The sequence below is a fragment of the Triturus cristatus genome, chromosome 9 (assembly GCF_964204655.1).
Source record: "Triturus cristatus chromosome 9, aTriCri1.1, whole genome shotgun sequence".
Lineage (NCBI taxonomy): Eukaryota > Metazoa > Chordata > Amphibia > Caudata > Salamandridae > Triturus > Triturus cristatus.
The window spans coordinates 547,955,296-547,975,990 of NC_140592.1; positions in this window are offsets into that span (position 1 = coordinate 547,955,296).

Sequence of the window (20,695 nt, forward strand, 5' to 3'; positions counted from 1 at the left end):
TAAGACCTTTGCTATTAGGCCAGAGTAAGAGTTAAGACCTTAACCAGTAGGCCAGAGTAAGAGTCTAAGACCTTAGCTATTAGGCCAGAGTAAGAGTTAAGACCTTAGATATTAGGCCATAGTAAGAGTTAAGACCTTAGCTATTAGGCCAGAGTAAGAGTTAAGACCTTAACCAGTAGGCCAGAGTACGAGTCTAAGACCTTAGCTGTTAGGCCAGAGTAAGAGTTAAGACCTTAACGTGTAGGCCATAGTACGAGTCTAAGACCTTAGCTATTAGGCCAGAGTAAAAGTTAAGACCTTAGCTATTAGGCCAGAGTAAGAGTTAAGACCTTAACCTGTAGGCCATAGAACGAGTCTAAGACCTTAGTTATTAGGCCAGAGTAAGAGTTAAGACCTTAACCAGTAGGCCAGAGTAAGAGTTAAGACCTTAACCTGTAGGCCATTGTACGAGTCTAAGACCTTAGCTATTAGGCCAGAGTACGAGTCTAAGACATTGCTATTAGGCCAGAGCAAGAGTTAAGACCTTAACCTGTAGGCCATAGTACGAGTCTAAAACCTTAGCTATTAGGCCAGAGTAGGAGTCTAAGACCTTAGCTATTAGGCCAGAGTAAGAGTTAAGACCTTACCCAGTAGACCAGAGTACGAGTCTAAGACCTTAGCTATTAGGCCAGAGTAAAAGTTAAGACCTTAACCTGTAGGCCATAGTACGAGTCTAAGACCTTAGCTATCAGGCCAGAGTAAGATTTAAGACCTTAACCAGTAGGCCAGAGTAAGAGTTAAGACCTTAACCTGTAGGCCATAGTACGAGTCTAAGGCCTTAGCTATTAGGTCAGAGTAAGAGTTAAGACCATAAACATTAGGCCAGAGTACGAGTCTAAGACCTCAGCTATTAGGCCAGAGTAAGAGTTAAGGCCTTAACCTGTAGGACATAGTACGAGTCTAAGATCCTAGCTATTAGGCCAGAGTAGGAGTCTAAGACCTTAGCTATTGGGCCAGAGTAAGAGTTAAGACCTTAACCATTAGGCCAGAGTAAGAGTTAAGACCTTAACCAGTAGGCCATAGTATGAGTCTAAGACCTTAGCTATTAGGCCAGAGTAAGAGTTAAGACCTTAACCAGTAGGCCAGAGTAAGAGTTAAGACCTTAACCAGTAGGCCAGAGTAAGAGTTAAGACCTTAACCATTAGGCCACAGTAAGAGTCTAAGACCTTAGCTATTAGGCCAGAGTAAGAGTTAAGACCTTGGCTATTAGGCCAGAGTAAGAGCTAAGACCTTAGCTATTAGGCCAGAGTACAAGTCTAAGACCTTAGCTATTAGGCCAGAGTAAGAGTTAAGACCTTAGCTATTAGGCCAGAGTGCGAGTCTAAGACCTTAGCTATTAGGCCAGAGGAAGACTTAAGACCTTTGCTATTAGGCCATAGTAAGAGTTAAGACCTTAGCTATTAGGCCAGAGTAAGAGTTAAGACCTTAACCTGTAGGCCATAGTACGAGTCTAAGACCTTAGCTATTAGGCCAGAGTAAGAGTTAAGACCTTAAAAAGTAGGCCAGGGTAAGAGTTAAGACCTTTATCTGTAGGCTATAGTACGAGTCTAAGACCTTAGCTATTAGGCCAGAGTAAGAGTCTAAGACCTTAGCTATTAGGCCAGAGTAAAAGTTAAGACTTTAACCATTAGGTCATAGTACGAGTCTAAGACCTTAGCTATTAGGCCAGAGTAAGAGTAAAGACCTTAACCAGTAGGCCAGAGCAAGAGTTAAGACCTTCACCAGTAGGCCAGACTAAGAGTTAAGACCTTAGCTATTTGGCCAGAGTAAGAGTTAAGACCTTAACCAGTAGGCCAGAGTACGAGACTAAGACCTTAGCTATTAGGCCAGAGTAAGAGTTAAGACCTTAACCATTAGGCCAGAGTACGAGTCTAAGACTTTAGATATTAGGCCAGAGTAAGAGTTAAGACCTTAACCAGTAGGCCAGAGTATGAGTCTAAGACCTTAGATATTAGGCCAGAGTAAGAGTTAAGACCTTAACCAGTAGGCCAGAGTAAGAATTAAGACCTTAACCAGGAGGCCAGAGTACGAGTCTAAGACCTTAGCTATTAGGCCATAGTAAGAGTTAAGACGTTAGCTATTAGGCCAGAGTAAGAGTTGAGACCTTAACCTGTAGGCCATAGTATGAGTCTAAGACCTTAGCTATTAGGCCAGAGTAAGAGTTAAGACCTTAACCAGTAGGCCAGAGCAAGAATTAAGACCTTAACTAGTAGGCCAGACTAAGAGTTAAGACCTTAGCTATTAGGCCAGCGTAAGAGTTAAGACCTTAACCAGTAGGCCAGAGTACGAGACTAAGACCTTAGCTATTAGGCCAGAGTAAGAGTTAAGACCTTAACGTGTAGGCCATAGTACGAGTCTAAAACCTTAGCTATTAGGCCAGAGTAGGAGTCTAAGACCTTAGCTATTAGGCCAGAGTAAGAGTTAAGACCTTACCCAGTAGGCCAGAGTACGAGTCTAAGACCTTAGCTATTAGGCCAGAGTAAAAGTTAAGACCTTAACCTGTAGGCCATAGTACGAGTCTAAGACCTTAGCTATCAGGCCAGAGTACGAGTCTAAGACCTTAGCTATTAGGCCAGAGTAAGATTTAAGACCTTAACCAGTAGGCCAGAGTAAGAGTTAAGACCTTAACCTGTAGGCCATAGTACGAGTCTAAGGCCTTAGCTATTAGGCCAGAGTAAGAGTAAAGACCATAACCATTAGGCCAGAGTACGAGTCTAAGACCTCAGCTATTAGGCCAGAGTAAGAGTTAAGACCTTAACCTGTAGGACATAGTACGAGTCTAAGACCTTAGCTATTAGGTCAGAGTAAGAGTTAAGACCTTAACCAGTAGGCCAGAGCAAGAATTAAGACCTTAACTAGTAGGCCAGACTAAGAGTTAAGACCTTAACCAGTAGGCCATAGTATGAGTCTAAGACCTTAGCTATTAGGCCAGAGTAAGAGTTAAGACCTTAACCAGTAGGCCAGAGTAAGAGTTAAGACCTTAACCAGTAGGCCAGAGTAAGAGTTAAGACCTTAACCAGTAGGCCAGAGTGAGAGTTAAGACCTTAGCTATTAGGCCAGAGTAAGAGTTAAGACCTTAACCAGTAGGCCAGAGTACGAGTCTAAGACCCTAGCTATTAGGCCAGAGTAACTGTTAAGACCTTAACCTGTAGGCCATAGTATGAGTCTAATACCTTAGCTATTAGGCCAGAGTAAGAGTTAAGACCTTAGCTATTAGGCCAGAGTAAGAGTTAAGACCTTAGCTATTAGGACAGAGTAAGAGTTAAGACCTTAACCAGTAGGCCAGAGTACGAGTCTAAGACCTTAGATATTAGGCCAGAGTAAGAGTTAAGACCTTAACCTGTAGGCCATAGTACGAGTCTAAGACCTTAGTTATTAGGCCAGAGTAAGAGTTAAGACCTTAACCAGTAGGCCAGAGTAAGAGTTAAGACCTTAACCTGTAGGCTATAGTACGAGTCTAAGACCTTAGCTATTAGGCCAGAGTACGAGTCTAAGACATAGCTATTAGGCCAGAGCAAGAGTTAAGACCTTAACCTGTAGGCCAGAGTACGAGTCTAAAACCTTAGCTATTAGGCCAGAGTAGGAGTCTAAGACCTTAGCTATTAGGCCAGAGTAAGAGTTAAGACCTTACCCAGTAGGCCAGAGTACGAGTCTAAGACCTTAGGTATTAGGCCAGAGTAAAAGTTAAGACCTTAACCTGTAGGCCATAGTACGAGTCTAAGACCTTAGCTATCAGGCCAGAGTAGGAGTCTAAGACCTTAGCTATTAGGCCAGAGTAAGATTTAAGACCTTAACCAGTAGGCCAGAGTAAGAGTTAAGACCTTAACCTGTAGGCCATAGTACGAGTCTAAGGCCTTAGCTATGAGGCCAGAGTAAGAGTTAAGACCATAACCATTAGGCCAGAGTACGAGTCTAAGACCTCAGCTATTAGGCCAGAGTAAGAGTTAAGACCTTAACCTGTAGGACATAGTACGAGTCTAAGACCTTAGCTATTAGGCCAGAGTAGGAGTCTAAGACCTTAGCTATTGGGCCAGAGTAAGAGTTAAGACCTTAACAATTAGGCCAGAGTAAGAGTTAAGACCTTAACCAGTAGGCCATAGTATGAGTCTAAGACCTTAGCTATTAGGCCAGAGTAAGAGTTAAGACCTTAACCAGTAGGCCAGAGTAAGAGTTAAGACCTTAACCAGTAGGCCAGAGTAAGAGTTAAGACCTTAACCAGTGGGCCAGAGTGAGAGTTAAGACCTTAGCTATTAGGCCAGAGTAAGAGTTAAGACCTTAACCAGTAGGCCAGAGTACGAGTCTAGGACCCTAGCTATTAGGCCAGAGTAAGTGTTAAGACCTTAACCTGTAGGCCATAGTATGAGTCTAATACCTTAGCTATTAGGACAGAGTAAGAGTTAAGACCTTAGCTATTAGGCCAGAGTAAGAGTTAAGACCTTAGCTATTAGGCCAGAGTAGGAGTTAAGACCTTAACCATTAGGCCAGAGTAAGAGTCTAAGACCTTAACCAGTAGGCCAGAGTACGAGTCTAAGACCTTAGCTATAAGGCTAGAGTGAGAGTTAATACCTTAACCAGTAGGCCAGAGTAAGAGTTAAGACCTTAGCTATTAGGCCAGAGTAAGAGCTAAGACCTTAGCTATTAGGCCAGAGTACGAGTCCAAGACCTTAGCTATTAGGCCAGAGTAAGAGTTAAGACCTTAGCTATTAGGCCAGAGTGTGAGTCTAAGACCTTAGCTATTAGGCCAGAGTAAGACTTAAGACCTTTGCTATTAGGCCATAGTAAGAGTTAAGACCTTAGCTATTAGGCCAGAGTAAGAATTAAGACCTTAACCAGTAGGCCAGAGTACGAGTCAAAGACCTTAGCTATTAGGCCAGAGTAAGAGTTAAGACCTTAACCTGTAGGCCATAGTACGAGTCTAAGACCTTAGCTATTAGGCCAGAGTAAGAGTTAAGACCTTAACAAGTAGGCCAGGGTAAGAGTTAAGACCTTTATCTGTAGGCCATAGTACGAGTCTAAGACCTTAGCTATTAGGCCAGAGTAAGAGTCTAAGACCTTAGCTATTAGGCCAGAGTAAAAGTTAAGACCTTAACCATTAGGTCATAGTACGAGTCTAAGACCTTAGCTATTAGGCCAGAGTAAGAGCTAAGACCTTAACCAGTAGGCCAGAGCAAGAGTTAAGACCTTAACCAGTAGGCCAGACTAAGAGTTAAGACCTTAGCTATTAGGCCAGAGTGAGAGTTAAGACCTTAACCAGTAGGCCAGAGTACGAGACTAAGACCTTAGCTATTAGGCCAGAGTAAGAGTTAAGACCTTAACCATTAGGCCAGAGTATGAGTCTAAGACCTTAGATATTAGGCCAGAGTAAGAGTTAAGACCTTAACCAGTAGGCCAGAGTACGAGTCTAAGACCTTAGATATTAGGCCAGAGTAAGAGTTAAGACCTTAACCAGTAGGCCAGAGTAAGAATTAAGACCTTAACCAGTAGGCCAGAGTACGAGTCTAAGACCTTAGCTATTAGGCCATAGTAAGAGTTAAGACCTTAGCTATTAGGCCAGCGTAAGAGTTAAGACCTTAACCTGTAGGCCATAGTATGAGTCTAAGACCTTAGCTATTAGGCCAGAGTAAGAGTTAAGACCTTAACAAGTAGGCCAAAGTAAGAGTTAAGACCTTAACCTGTAGGCCAGGGTAAGAGTTAAGACCTTAACCATTAGGTCATAGTACGAGTCTAAGACCTTAGCTATTAGGCCAGAGTAAGAGTTAAGACCTTAACCAGTAGGCCAGAGCAAGAGTTAAGACCTTAACCAGTAGGCCAGACTAAGAGTTAAGACCTTAGCTATTAGGCCAGAGTAAGAGTTAAGACCTTAACCAGTAGGCCAGAGTACGAGACTAAGACCTTAGCTATTAGGCCAGAGTAAGAGTTAAGACCTTAACCATTAGGCCAGAGTACGAGTCTAAGACCTTAGCTAATAGGCCAGAGTAAGAGTTAAGACCTTAACCAGCAGGCCAGAGTAAGAGTTAAGACCTTAACCAGTAGGCCAGAGTACTAGTCTAAGACCTTAGATATTAGGCCAGAGTAAGAGTTAAGACCTTAACCAATAGGCCAGAGTAAGAATTAAGACCTTAACCAGTAGGCCAGAGTATGAGTCTAAGACCTTAGCTATTAGGCCATAGTAAGAGTTAAGACCTTAGCTATTAGGCCAGAGTAAGAGTTAAGACCTTAACCATTAGGCCAGAGTACGAGTCTAAGACCTTTGCTATTAGGCCAGAGTAAGAGTTAAGACCTTAACCAGTAGGCCAGAGTAAGAGTCTAAGACCTTAGCTATTAGGCCAGAGTAAGAGTTAAGACCTTAGATATTAGGCCATAGTAAGAGTTAAGACCTTAGCTATTAGGCCAGAGTAAGAGTTAAGACCTTAACCAGTAGGCCAGAGTACGAGTCTAAGACCTTAGCTGTTAGGCCAGAGTAAGAGTTAAGACCTTAACGTGTAGGCCATAGTACGAGTCTAAGACCTTAGCTATTAGGCCAGAGTAAAAGTTAAGACCTTAGCTATTAGGCCAGAGTAAGAGTTAAGACCTTAACCTGTAGGCCATAGTACGAGTCTAAGACCTTAGTTATTAGGCCAGAGTAAGAGTCTAAGACCTTAACCAGTAGGCCAGAGTACGAGTCTAAGACCTTAGCTATAAGGCTAGAGTGAGAGTTAAGACCTTAACCAGTAGGCCAGAATAAGAGTTAAGACCTTAACCAGTAGGCCAGAGTAAGAGTTAAGACCTTAGCTATTAGGCCATAGTACGAGTCTAAGACCTTAGCTATTAGGCCAGAGTAAGAGTTAGGACCTTAACTATTAGGCCAGAGTACGAGTCTAAGACCTTAGCTATTAGGCCAGAGTAAGAGTTAAGACCTTAACCAGTAGGCCAGAGTAAGAGTCTAAGACCTTAGCTATTAGGCTAGAGTAAGAGTTAAGACCTTAGCTATTAGGCCATAGTAAGAGTTAAGACCTTAGCTATTAGGCCAGAGGAAGAGTTAAGACCTTACCCAGTAGACCAGAGTACGAGTCTAAGACCTTAACCAGTAGGCCAGAGTAAGAGTTAAGACCTTAACCTGTAGGCCATAGTACGAGTCTAAGGCCTTAGCTATTAGGTCAGAGTAAGAGTTAAGACCATAAACATTAGGCCAGAGTACGAGTCTAAGACCTCAGCCATTAGGCCAGAGTAAGAGTTAAGACCTTAACCTGTAGGACATAGTACGAGTCTAAGATCCTAGCTATTAGGCCAGAGTAGGAGTCTAAGACCTTAGCTATTGGGCCAGAGTAAGAGTTAAGACCTTAACCATTAGGCCAGAGTAAGAGTTAAGACCTTAACCAGTAGGCCAAAGTATGAGTCTAAGACCTTAGCTATTAGGCCAGAGTAAGAGTTAAGACCTTAACCAGTAGGCCAGAGTAAAAGTTAAGACCTTAACCAGTAGGCCAGAGTAAGAGTTAAGACCTTAACCATTAGGCCACAGTAAGAGTCTAAGACCTTAGCTATTAGGCCAGAGTAAGAGTTAAGACCTTGGCTATTAGGCCAGAGTAAGAGCTAAGACCTTAGCTATTAGGCCAGAGTACGAGTCTAAGACCTTAGCTATTAGGCCAGAGTAAGAGTTAAGACCTTAGCTATTAGGCCAGAGTGCGAGTCTAAGACCTTAGCTATTAGGCCAGAGGAAGACTTAAGACCTTTGCTATTAGGCCATAGTAAGAGTTAAGACCTTAGCTATTAGGCCAGAGTAAGAGTTAAGACCTTAACCTGTAGGCCATAGTACGAGTCTAAGACCTTAGCTATTAGGCCAGAGTAAGAATTAAGACCTTAACAAGTAGGCCAGGGTAAGAGTTAAGACCTTTATCTGTAGGCTATAGTACGAGTCTAAGACCTTAGCTATTAGGCCAGAGTAAGAGTCTAAGACCTTAGCTATTAGGCCAGAGTAAAAGTTAAGACCTTAACCATTAGGTCATAGTACGAGTCTAAGACCTTAGCTATTAGGCCAGAGTAAGAGTTAAGACCTTAACCAGTAGGCCAGAGCAAGAGTTAAGACCTTCACCAGTAGGCCAGACTAAGAGTTAAGACCTTAGCTATTAGGCCAGAGTAAGAGTTAAGACCATAACCAGTAGGCCAGAGTACGAGACTAAGACCTTAGCTATTAGGCCAGAGTAAGAGTTAAGACCTTAACCATTAGGCCAGAGTACGAGTCTAAGACTTTAGATATTAGGCCAGAGTAAGAGTTAAGACCTTAACCAGTAGGCCAGAGTATGAGTCTAAGACCTTAGATATTAGGCCAGAGTAAGAGTTAAGACCTTAACCAGTAGGCCAGAGTAAGAATTAAGACCGTAACCAGTAGGCCAGAGTACGAGTCTAAGACCTTAGCTATTAGGCCATAGTAAGAGTTAAGACATTAGCTATTAGGCCAGAGTAAGAGTTAAGACCTTAACCTGTAGGCCATAGTATGAGTCTAAGACCTTAGCTATTAGGCCAGAGTAAGAGTTAAGACCTTAACCAGTAGGCCAGAGCAAGAATTAAGACCTTAACTAGTAGGCCCGACTAAGAGTTAAGACCTTAGCTATTAGGCCAGAGTAAGAGTTAAGACCTTAACCAGTAGGCCAGAGTACGAGACTAAGACCTTAGCTATTAGGCCAGAGTAAGAGTTAAGACCTTAACGTGTAGGCCATAGTACGAGTCTAAGACCTTAGCTATTAGGACAGAGTAAAAGTTAAGACCTTAGCTATTAGGCCAGAGTAAGAGTTAAGACCTTAACCTGTAGGCCATAGTACGAGTCTAAGACCTTAGTTATTAGGCCAGAGTAAGAGTTAAGACCTTAACCAGTAGGCCAGAGTAAGAGTTAAGACCTTAACCTGTAGGCTATAGTACGAGTCTAAGACCTCAGCTATTAGGCCAGAGTACGAGTCTAAGACATATCTATTAGGCCAGAGCAAGAGTTAAGACCTTAACCTATAGGCCATAGTACGAGTCTAAAACCTTAGCTATTAGGCCAGAGTAGGAGTCTAAGACCTTAGCTATTAGGCCAGAGTAAGAGTTAAGACCTTACCCAGTAGGCCAGAGTACGAGTCTAAGACCTTAGCTATTAGGCCAGAGTAAAAGTTAAGACCTTAACCTGTAGGCCATAGTACGAGTCTAAGACCTTAGCTATCAGGCCAGAGTACGAGTCTAAGACCTTAGCTATTAGGCCAGCGTAAGATTTAAGACCTTAACCAGTAGGCCAGAGTAAGAGTTAAGACCTTAACCTGTAGGCCATAGTACGAGTCTAAGGCCTTAGCTATTAGGCCAGAGTAAGAGTAAAGACCATAACCATTAGGCCAGAGTACGAGTCTAAGACCTCAGTTATTAGGCCAGAGTAAGAGTTAAGACCTTAACCTGTAGGACATAGTACGAGTCTAAGACCTTAGCTATTAGGCCAGAGTAAGAGTTAAGACCTTAACCAGTAGGCCAGAGCAAGAATTAAGACCTTAACTAGTAGGCCAGACTAAGAGTTAAATATTCTTTTACCTGGACTGAATTTCATACGGAATCTTAAATAAAATAGCTCAGAATAATAAGAGGCAGAATCCGTGGTATAAGAGGTTTCTGAATGGGCTTTATTCCAAAATGGCCGACTCGAGTCGCGGCCTTCAGGTTCCGTCACCACGGGGGTTCAGGAAGTGAAGAACATACTTTATTGACAGGGAATTGCTTTTATAGAATATACATTATAATGAAACCAATGTAAAAGGCGTAACAATTGATAAGAGAAACGATACGGTAAATGCGTAACCGAAAATGGGCGTAATAAGGAGTAAAAAGAAACATGATTGGTCATGATGTTGTGCATAGGTGGATCTATAAGATAATACTTGGCATAGATGCGCGCGCAGCAGCATGACGTGTAATTGACGTGTAACTAGGGGGTGAAGGGGACTTGACATTTAGCTCTACATGTGGAGACAAAAAGTCTAGGGGGTCAAGTCAACCTAATCCCAAATCATATCTAACATCCTATGTTTAAAGAACTATGTTATCCACAAGGAAGGACTCTCGGACAGAATCTATTCTATACTGACTGTGTGTGTGCGTGTACAAGCGTCTAAGTGTCTATATGAGATGCAAGAGGCAGAAACTTTCCATGGCAACAGGGCTATGATTTACTTGCATGAGGACAGAAAGGCCGAGCCCTTTGCTTGGGAGCTAAAGGAAATGTTTACCTAAACTACTAGACAGGAATGCATCGGCTGAGGAGCAAAGTAGATAATTCGAAGGTGAAATACAGCTTCTTGGCAGGCAGGCGAAACTGGCCGAGGCAGGCACCGTTAGCTGCACAGGAAGTAGGACAAAGTTCATGGATACAGATGCGAGCTCAAGCTGAAGCTGTCAGAGGCAGAGAGCAGGGAAAGGCTTTGAGGACAGAATCGGGCCTACTCTGCCTGAACTGCAAAAATGGAGTAACTTAGCCATAAAAAGTCGGTGGCCTTTCATACTTAGGAATCGAATATCCAGCCCATTGATGGCGGATCTGACAGAGGACATGTTGATGGTGGACGCACATGTGTTTGCGTCTTCGAAACTGGAACTGGAGGGAACATACATGTGCTTGTAACATGCACATAGAACCGTTGGGGTCCAAGATAGGGGACATAACTGATCAGGAAAATCCACATTTCCACATTCCCTCCTTGTCCCCTACTTGCCCTTCAAGAGATATCGATCTTCATTAATCCATCGATTTGCTCATGGAGCATCATTTCTTCTTCTTTCTTCTTCCGGGATTTTGAACGAAAACCTTGATGTGGAGTACACGATGTGGCACACAGACCACAAATCGCTGGTCCACATTGCAGGCATAAGCAGCAACTGAATAGTATAAGAAGGCCAATACCTAGGAAGGACAGAACTCTCCATCCCCAGGCTGATATCACACTCCAAAACCACCCGGACCACGTCCAAGTGCCTGGATTCTCGTGTATCTGGCTCACAATCTTATGAAGGCGTGTTATAGCTTTATATACAGATGGCGAATTTTTTGGTATGAATATACAGCAGCTGGATCCGATGACCCTACAAGCTCCGCCCCTATCGGCCAGGATGACGTCAAGGACAAGACGATTCTGAAGAACAACAATTCTCATCACTGATTGCTCCTCTGTCAGATTGCCTAGGGCGGCTATAGTCTCATTCACTACGGCTTCAAGAGTCTTGGTTAGCCTACGTATCAGCTTACTATTTGAAATTGTACCTATATAGGGAAAGATACCTTTATTGAAATCTACATACTTGTCCCATGCCGTCTTAGTATAATCGACAACTGGGAGATCTCTTCGCTCTCTATTGTGTACTAAATGAACGTTTCGATAATAATCAGGAGGAGCTAGGAAAACAGGTGGCAAAAGGAATGCTATGTAACAGGTACCATCCCAATCTAGAGGCAGACGCATATATGCGGTCTGACCACATATAAAGTAGGAATGGCGAGAAGCTCTAAATGAAGATTTACCTTGATCACTATATTCTACTGTAGTAACGCATTTGCTATGGCCCATATGTATGGAACCAACTTTTCTTACGCATAATTCACCCTTAACTGGAAATACTGACATAGTGGGCAGAATTAGTTCAACTTCGGATTCGACATTCAGAATCATAAGATTAGGTGTAAAATTACCTAATCCATACACTTCATTTTCTAGATCAGTTCCTGTTCTACTGGGGTGACCCTCCTTATCAGGGTAACAGACTTTGAATAAAACTAGATTCAGATTTCCCCATATCCAATGGTGTTGATAAACTGCTGTGTCTGAGTCTATGGAATTTAGTAAACTAAACCATGCTCCACAGGAGCCATTATGTGTGAACGGATGGGGGAAGAAAGGCAGAACTCCTTTGTTATTCTGATAGGGAGGAAGTCGGCCACACACCCAACAATTAGTGGCATTACTAGTCTGATGGGAATGATGTAACATACTAATGAAAGTGTTATTACGCAGCGCAAGTCTATAAGATAATTCATGTGGGGGTAGGTCACTAAAAGAATGTTCATCAGTTATATTGAAAATATGTTTAGAAACAGGATAATACATATGCAACAATATACTTGCAGTAATTATTATAAAACTCAAGAAAAACAAAATTAATAATGTCATTATACAGTGGCTACGCAGTGCTTTACAGTATGCATGTCGTTTCAACATTGTTCTTGATTGTTCATGATTCAGACCTAAGGGATACATGTCGGGACAAATTCAACCGCTTCACCTAGGAGAGGACTTAAACAATCAAATCGTCCGACGGCCTGGGTCTAAGTTTCAGTTTGTAAAGGTCTGTGCTACTGGCCTCAGCCAAAGGTAGCTTTGAGTCAATAGGTGAAGACACACGAGGAGGACTGTTTATATCTGAAGGAAGTCCATGAAATTTCTTGATGTGGCTTGAATGGATCCAACCTTTTCTTCCTTCGATCTTCACGGCTGTCCTTGTGGTCAACAGGACTAGCTTGGGTGCCTTCCACCTCGGCTCCAGTTGGGTCTTTCTGTCAAAGTTCCTCACAAGGACATAATCACCCGGGATTACGTCATGGGGTTTCACCTCAGTGTTGTCAGGAAAGGCTGCAGCTACCTGTGAACGACAAGATTGTAGTGCAGACATCAAGGAAGCCAGGTAATCTGTCAGCATATTACAATCAACATCAGTTATTTTACGGGGTATAGGCGTCCCCCACATATTCGGTGGTCTGCCGAAGATCACTTCATACGGGGATAGCCCTGTTCGAGAGTGTGCTACCATTCTTATGTAAAATAGCGCAACTGGTAAGGCTACTATCCAGTCAACACCTTTCTCCTGACTTATTTTAGACAATCTGATTTTCAAAATTTGATTATGTCGTTCCACGAGACCTGCTGCCTCGGGGTGTCGGACACAATGAAACTTCCACTGATATCCCAGCAAAAGTGAAACATGTTTCATTAATTCAGATGAGAAAGGCTGGCCGTTATCTGAATATACAACACGTGGTAAACCGTACCGTGGGAAGAATTCTCGAACTAGCTGCTTAGCAGTGGTCGGGGCAGTGTAATCTGATACTGGGTACGCTTCAGTCCATCGGGAAAGAGCGCAGACAACTACAAGAACATATTTGAATCCTCAACATCGTTCCATCTGGATATAATCCATCTGGAGAGCTTCAAAAGCATGATCGGGAGGCTGAAATCCACCCTGCTCTACGGGAACACTTTTTCCCGGGTTGAACTGACAACATATCATACAGGTACGGATTTTTTGTTTAGCTGCTGCTCGTAAATGTTTATTGAACCAAATGTGTTGAATGCTATCTAGCATAGCTTTTTCTCCTAAGTGCGCCGGACTGTGAATTGTAGCTATAATGGCTTGGACCATAGAGTCAGGAAGAAACCATACAGATTTCTCCTTTGTCACCCATCCCTGATCTGTCTGGATCCCTCCTAGTTCAGTCCATTTCTTTATTTCTTCTGTTGTGGCATGTGACTGTATGTCAATTATATCAAGTGCGGGATCCTTAATCGTCATACACTGCATTGGTGTCCGAACTATTGTCTTTGTCATGTCGGATGTGCGAGTCTGAGCAGTCTGTTTAGCTGTTCTGTCAGCTAAATTATTGCCTTGAGAAATGATATCAGTAACCTTCGTGTGTGCTTTACATTTCATAATCGATATAGCTGTGGGCAGATGGATTGCGTCTAACAAAGCATGAATGAGAGACCCATGCTGAATATGGGTCCCATGAGAAGTTAAATAACCCCTCTCTCGCCAAAGCACCCCGAAGTCATGTACAACTCCGAATGCATAACGTGAATCAGTGTATATGTTAACTTTCTTATTTGTGGCTTGAATACAGGCTTGCGTTAGAGCAATAAGTTCCGCTGCTTGGGCTGACAAAGTATCTATACAGTTTGTTTCAATAACTTCAGTGTCTGTTGTGACTGCATACGCGGCCACTAAATCTCCTGTACTTGTTCTCATGCACGATCCATCTACATACAACGTCAGGTCTGGATCTAACAATGGAACGTCTGTTAAGTCTTGTCTGGGTTTCGTCTTTATTTCAATAACTTCAACACAATCATGAGCTAGTGGGTCTGTTCCAATTACAGGTAAAAGTGTAGCAGGATTCAATGTATTACAACGTCGGATCTCTATGTGTGGCTGAAACAATGTCAGTTCATAACCGGTAAGTCTTGCTATGGTCAAGTGTTGTGTTTGCGTTCGGTTCACAAGGACTTCTACTGCATGTGGTACTTGTACTGTCAATGGATGTCCTAACACTATGGCATCGCTTTGTCTAATTGCTAAAGCTGTTGCTGCCACTGATTTCAGGCACGCAGGCAAAGCCTGAGCTACGGGATCTAATGTACTGGAAAAATACGCACATGGCTTGCGTGATCCTGCTTGTTCCTGAGTGAGTACTGACAAGGCAGTACCTTCGCGTTCTGTAACAAAGAGTGTAAAATGTTTGCTGTAACATGGTGTCGCTAAAACAGGTGCTTGACATAGAGCTTTCTTTAAGCTTTCAAAAGCTTGTGTGTGTTCCTGGGTCCAAGGGAGGACAGTCGATGTGGCTGCCTCCTGTGTTGTCAACTGAATGAGTGGTTTTGCTAGAAATGCGTACTGAGGGATCCACTGCCTACAATATGAAGTGAGGCCTATGAAAGCCCGCACCTCCTTTTGTGTCTTGGGTATTGACATGTTAGCAATTAACTGAATGCGATCTGGTGTAAGCTGCCTTCCCTCCTTGGACAGCGAGTGACCAAGATAAATAACTCGCTGGACACAGAATTGCAGCTTAGAAGGAGACACCTTGTGCCCCTTGTCTGCTAGAAAATGTAAAACTGTCAGAGAAGCCTTTTCACATTCGGGTTCGCTTCGGGCGGTGATCAGCAGATCATCGACATATTGAAGCAGTGCAGTATTAACTGGCATGTGTATGCTGTCAAGTTCTCGTTTCAGTGCTTGGCTATAGATGCTGGGACTTTCTGTAAATCCTTGAGGAGCGCGTGAGAATTTAAAACTGCGTCCATTTAAACTGAATCCGAACAAATATTGGCTTTCCGGATCTATGGGGACGCTAAAAAAAGCATTCTTGAGATCAATTACAGTAAAGAATGTTGCTTCGGAATCAATGGCTGTCAATAATGATGAGATATCTGGGACCACAGGAAATTGTGGTACAATGCATTTGTTTAATTCGCGTAAATCAATAACCAATCGATACACTGGCGGGGCTGTAGGATCTGTTCGTTTAAGAATCGGGATTATCGGTGAATTACATACATTGGAGTCTGTTTCTACAACTACTCCTTGGGCAATTAGCTCGTCAATGATTTTCAGCAAAGCCACTACAGCATCTGGTGGTAACTTGTATTGTCGCATTCGTGGTAGCACCACTCCTGCCTTTAATGTGACTCGGTATGGTGTAATGTTCATGCAACCAACATCAGTAGGGCCTTGTGCCCATAGATGTGCTGGTAAAGTCTGTAATCGGCGATCCATGTCTCTCGATACATAATGACCTTTAAAATCACGTAAAAACAATCGTACTCCTTCTGGAGAACAACAGATAATAGCCCCTAGGGCTTTTAATGTCTTTATACCTAACAAGTTTTCTGGACAAGATTTGGTAAGCAATAAATCAGTAGTTCGTGTCAAAGGACCAATCGTAAGTGGAAGTGGCTGTGATACCTCATTAACAATAGGCTTTCCTGAAAAACCAAGGGAAACATTTTGAGAGCCTGAGAGGGGTGCCCCTGGAACTTCACTACGTTTTATTGTTGTTCGACTTGCCCCTGTATCGAGTAAGAATTTTCTATCTTGACCTAATAATTCACTATGTACATAAGGTCCTTCTTGATCTACAGGAATCTCAATAAGGGGTAAGTCAACTTCCCTCTCTAGGCTAGTTCATGCGTAACGCTGATACTCAGGATATTCATACTGTGCAGTCTGATACATTTGTCGTGTTGTGGTTTGTGTGGCAGCAGCAGGCATCGGTGGTGCAGCTGGTACAAACTGTATGGATTGTTGTGAGGCTGGCATAGACTGTTGCTGAGCTGGCAGGGACTGTCCATGCTGCGTAGCTCCTTGTTCATTCTGATCCTGTCTGAGTGGTCGTGGTCTTTCTTTTGCAATACCTATAGCTATATTACGCTTCAGGACTTGACAATCGTGTACATAATGGCCTAGTTGTTTACAGTAATTGCATGTTCCCTTTACAGGAACTGCTGAAACTCCGGAATGTGTCACACCCTTTTTGTGACCATCCGCTGGTACTGTCTGAGAAACTAGCATTTTCATTTTTGTATCCTTCATACGTCTTTGTTCGTGTTCTTGTTCATCTCTAATTCTATTGTGATGATACTGTAACATTTGTAGCATTTGTGACGGAGTGTTACTTTGCCAGGTACTCTCGAATTTCAATATTCTATTCTTCACTGGAGGCAATGCATTTTCCACTAGTTTTGTCACAAATAAATGTGGATACGACTCACTACTTGCTTTTATACCACTATTTACACCAAAACATTTTTCAAATCGGGCATACTAATCACTTGTGTCTTCATCATGCTTTTGTTTACAGGCTGAGATTGCACCCCAATCTTCCTTTTTCGTAGTTAATAAACGTGGCAATACTTGTACTAGTAAACCTGGTAATGCTTTAACTTTATCCCCGAGCCCTGAACCTGCAGTTCGGGCCCTTTCCTCTGCTTCTAATGCTGTCCAATCTATCTTTTGGTCTCCCACTTCCCACTCTTTTTCTTTCAGCTTTTCATAAATGCCAGCAGGCATTAGCACCTTTAATATCGTCATAATATCAGGATAGGTATACTCTCCCATCAGTAACATGTCTTTAATTTCTCGGTGAAAACCCGCTGGGTCTTTGTCATGACTGGGTACTACTTTCTTCATTTCTAACAATTCAATTTTTGTTATGGGTGTGTATACAAATACACGGTGAAACTGATTGTCTTCGCCTTTTATCGGGTGCACTTCTCGTAAGGGGTTTTGTCTATCCATGTAATACGGCATTCTTTCCTTGCTGGGCAGCGAGAAAGGATCTGGGCTTACAAAAAGGACGTACTGTTTACGTGACACTAAGATTTCTTTAATTAACTTGTTACTAGAACCTCTCCATCTATTCGTGAGTAGTTCCGTTAATATATCAGGTAAAGGACCAGGATCAGCATGTTGGCTCTTATATAATATAAGGAGTTGCTGAATCATATAGATTCCAGCTAAACGTTGTTCATCTGGACTGAGGTTAAAGAACGTGTGTGCTACGGTCTCATCACCGTATTTTCCAGGACTGTCAATCCAGTGGACAGCTGATCTGGCTAATTCTTGCTCATCCATGGAATCGAGGAGGTGGTAACCCCTTCGTTCTCGGAGTATTTTATCTGCGGCTTGAAACAAATGTTCCGGAGACTTCAGATTTATTATTGGCGTCGGATACGTTCTGCTATTATTTGGACATACAGAGTGTATTGGATCAGAAAAACATCTAGTATTATTACAGGATCTTCCTCTACCTACATAGGCTATGGTCTCTGACTGTCTTACGGAATCCCCTGATTCGGACACTTCATCTTGCTCGAACTCGTCTGTTTCCAATCTTTCTTCATGAATACGTTCTATTTCTTTACGGATCTTTCGGCACATGGCTATTATACAATTTTGCTTATCGTGTCTCCCTTCTGATATATTCTGGCTCCATCTTGTAAGAATAAGCATGGCATTCGGGTCTACCCCCGGTCGGTCTTGATTTCTGATCACACAGTTTATGAGGAAACGTAACAGTTCCCCCTGTATCTCTACTTTCTGGAATTCCATAGCTCTATTAATACATTCTGGATCTCGCCCTGTTTGAACAAAATGATATATTTTATCTAGATGCGCAGTCATTCCTGGTAACTTCGCTAAATACCCTGCGGCTCGTCTGATGCGTAATGATGCCAGGACCATTTCGTCCTCTTTACCGACCACCGGGTCATATCTACAATCTATAAGAAGTTCCTTAAGCGCACGTTCACTTACGAATTTGGGTGTACGTGAATGCGCTGACTCTTGAAAAACAAGTTTATTTATTCTAGGTGGCGTAGAAGTATTGCTAGCACCTCCCGTGGCCCCATCTGGGGCGTCGGGTGTGAATGGATTCGTCGAACGTGACACAGCAACTATAGGTGTGGACACCACTGTAGAATCGGTTGCGGAGACAGATGCGGAAATAGATGTGCTTGCCGAAGCTTGTGTCGGGACTTGCTGTCGCACAGGGACAGATACCTGATCCTGACGTTGAACCCCCCCGGCAGACGGTCTATGTGGTGCGGGGTTAGCATACTCGGGAGCTGCGTCATCTAGATATGAGGAAAGAAAAACATCTTCTGCGGTTCTGGGATGTCCTTTAGGATGTACCTTAATTGGAAATAATGGGGGTGGCAAGTCTTTCGGTATCTCTGGAGCAGCTTTTGGTAATCCTTCGGCTAGAAGGGGATACATACCATTCATAAGGGCATTTCTTTGTCTATCTATTTGTTCTGATTTCACTCGGATACCTTCCTCAATTAATAGATTTTCTTGAACTTTATTTGAACTTTCTTTACTCTTCTCTTCTTGTCTACGTGCTTTTTCTGTACGTCTATGAGATTCTTTACGCCATAACTCAACAGCGTCTTTCTGTGACTGTCTGACCTTTCTTTTCCATAATTCTTCCTCGACTTTCATGATGCACTCTGCATCCCAGGTTCCCGCTGCGGGCCACCTTTGACTTTCTGGCAATCCTTTGGTGTAATCTACCCATAAATCAAGAAATAATATGGCATCTAAGCCATGCTTGTGATACATAAAGTGCCCTGGAGTGTCCCTAGGAGGAATAGGGACTGCTTCTTCAAGCACCCCTTTTCTAGTAGTAATCTGTCTTAACTTCGAAAAGAGCGGCATATTGACAACTGATCTGATACCTGGTCTTGAACACACTTAATACGAAAAACACAATAATGAACAATCACTCATACCACAATATGCAGGACATTTTAACACATTAAACATTAAACATTAAAACATTATTAAAAAAAAACGACCAACAATGATGACAGTCTGCATAACTAATCACCAAGCAGAATTCTTGACAATAACTAGATACTTCGGAATACTTGATATACTGCTAAACAGTACATATACACTGCTAAACAGTGCAGACCGGATTTGTGTACCCAAATCCGTCTTGACCGGCACAACCTATGTGCGCGTCAACACGCCTCCCCGGCGATGGTACTCACCGGGTAGCTCCTTGAAACGGAAGGCCTCGGAGAATGGACTGGACTCGATTACTGTGGACATCGGACCCTCTGGACATCGGGACTTCGAAAACCTGGTGGGCCTCTGTATACCTCGGATCTTGCTCTCTCAGCTAGGCTCTGGTCGGGATACTTCGCACTTCTCACCGCCTCGTCTGGGTTGATCGCAGCCTCAGTCGCCCCCGCTTGACCGGAGGGAGCTACAGGAAATCCTGCTGGTACGCGTTATGGTCCGTCCAGCTGTGGCAGGAGACCGGGCCTGCAACGCACCGCCGGCGCGTGAGATGAGAAAGTGTCCCTATTCGGGCGCCATTATGTGGTAAATATTCTTTTACCTGGACTGAATTTCATACGGAATCTTAAATAAAATAGCTCAGAATAATAAGAGGCAGAATCCGTGGTATAAGAGGTTTCTGAATGGGCTTTATTCCAAAATGGCCGACTCGAGTCGCGGCCTTCAGGTTCCGTCACCACGGGGGTTCAGGAAGTGAAGAACATACTTTATTGACAGGGAATTGCTTTTATAGAATATACATTATAATGAAACCAATGTAAAAGGCGTAACAATTGATAAGAGAAACGATACGGTAAATGCGTAACCGAAAATGGGCGTAATAAGGAGTAAAAAGAAACATGATTGGTCATGATGTTGTGCATAGGTGGATCTATAAGATAATACTTGGCATAGATGCGCGCGCAGCAGCATGACGTGTAATTGACGTGTAACTAGGGGGTGAAGGGGACTTGACATTTAGCTCTACATGTGGAGACAAAAAGTCTAGGGGGTCAAGTCAACCTAATCCCAAATCATATCTAACATCCTATGTTTAAAGAACTATGTTATCCACAAGGAAGGACTCTCGGACAGAATCTATTCTATACTGACTGTGTGTGTGCGTGTACAAGCGTCTAAGTGTCTATATGAGATGCAAGAGGCAGAAACTTTCCATGGCAACAGGGCTATGATTTACTTGCATGAGGACAGAAAGGCCGAGCCCTTTGCTTGGGAGCTAAAGGAAATGTTTACCTAAACTACTAGACAGGAATGCATCGGCTGAGGAGCAAAGTAGATAATTCGAAGGTGAAATACAGCTTCTTGGCAGGCAGGCGAAACTGGCCGAGGCAGGCACCGTTAGCTGCACAGGAAGTAGGACAAAGTTCATGGATACAGATGCGAGCTCAAGCTGAAGCTGTCAGAGGCAGAGAGCATGGAAAGGCTTTGAGGACAGAATCGGGCCTACTCTGCCTGAACTGCAAAAATGGAGTAACTTAGCCATAAAAAGTCGGTGGCCTTTCATACTTAGGAATCGAATATCCAGCCCATTGATGGC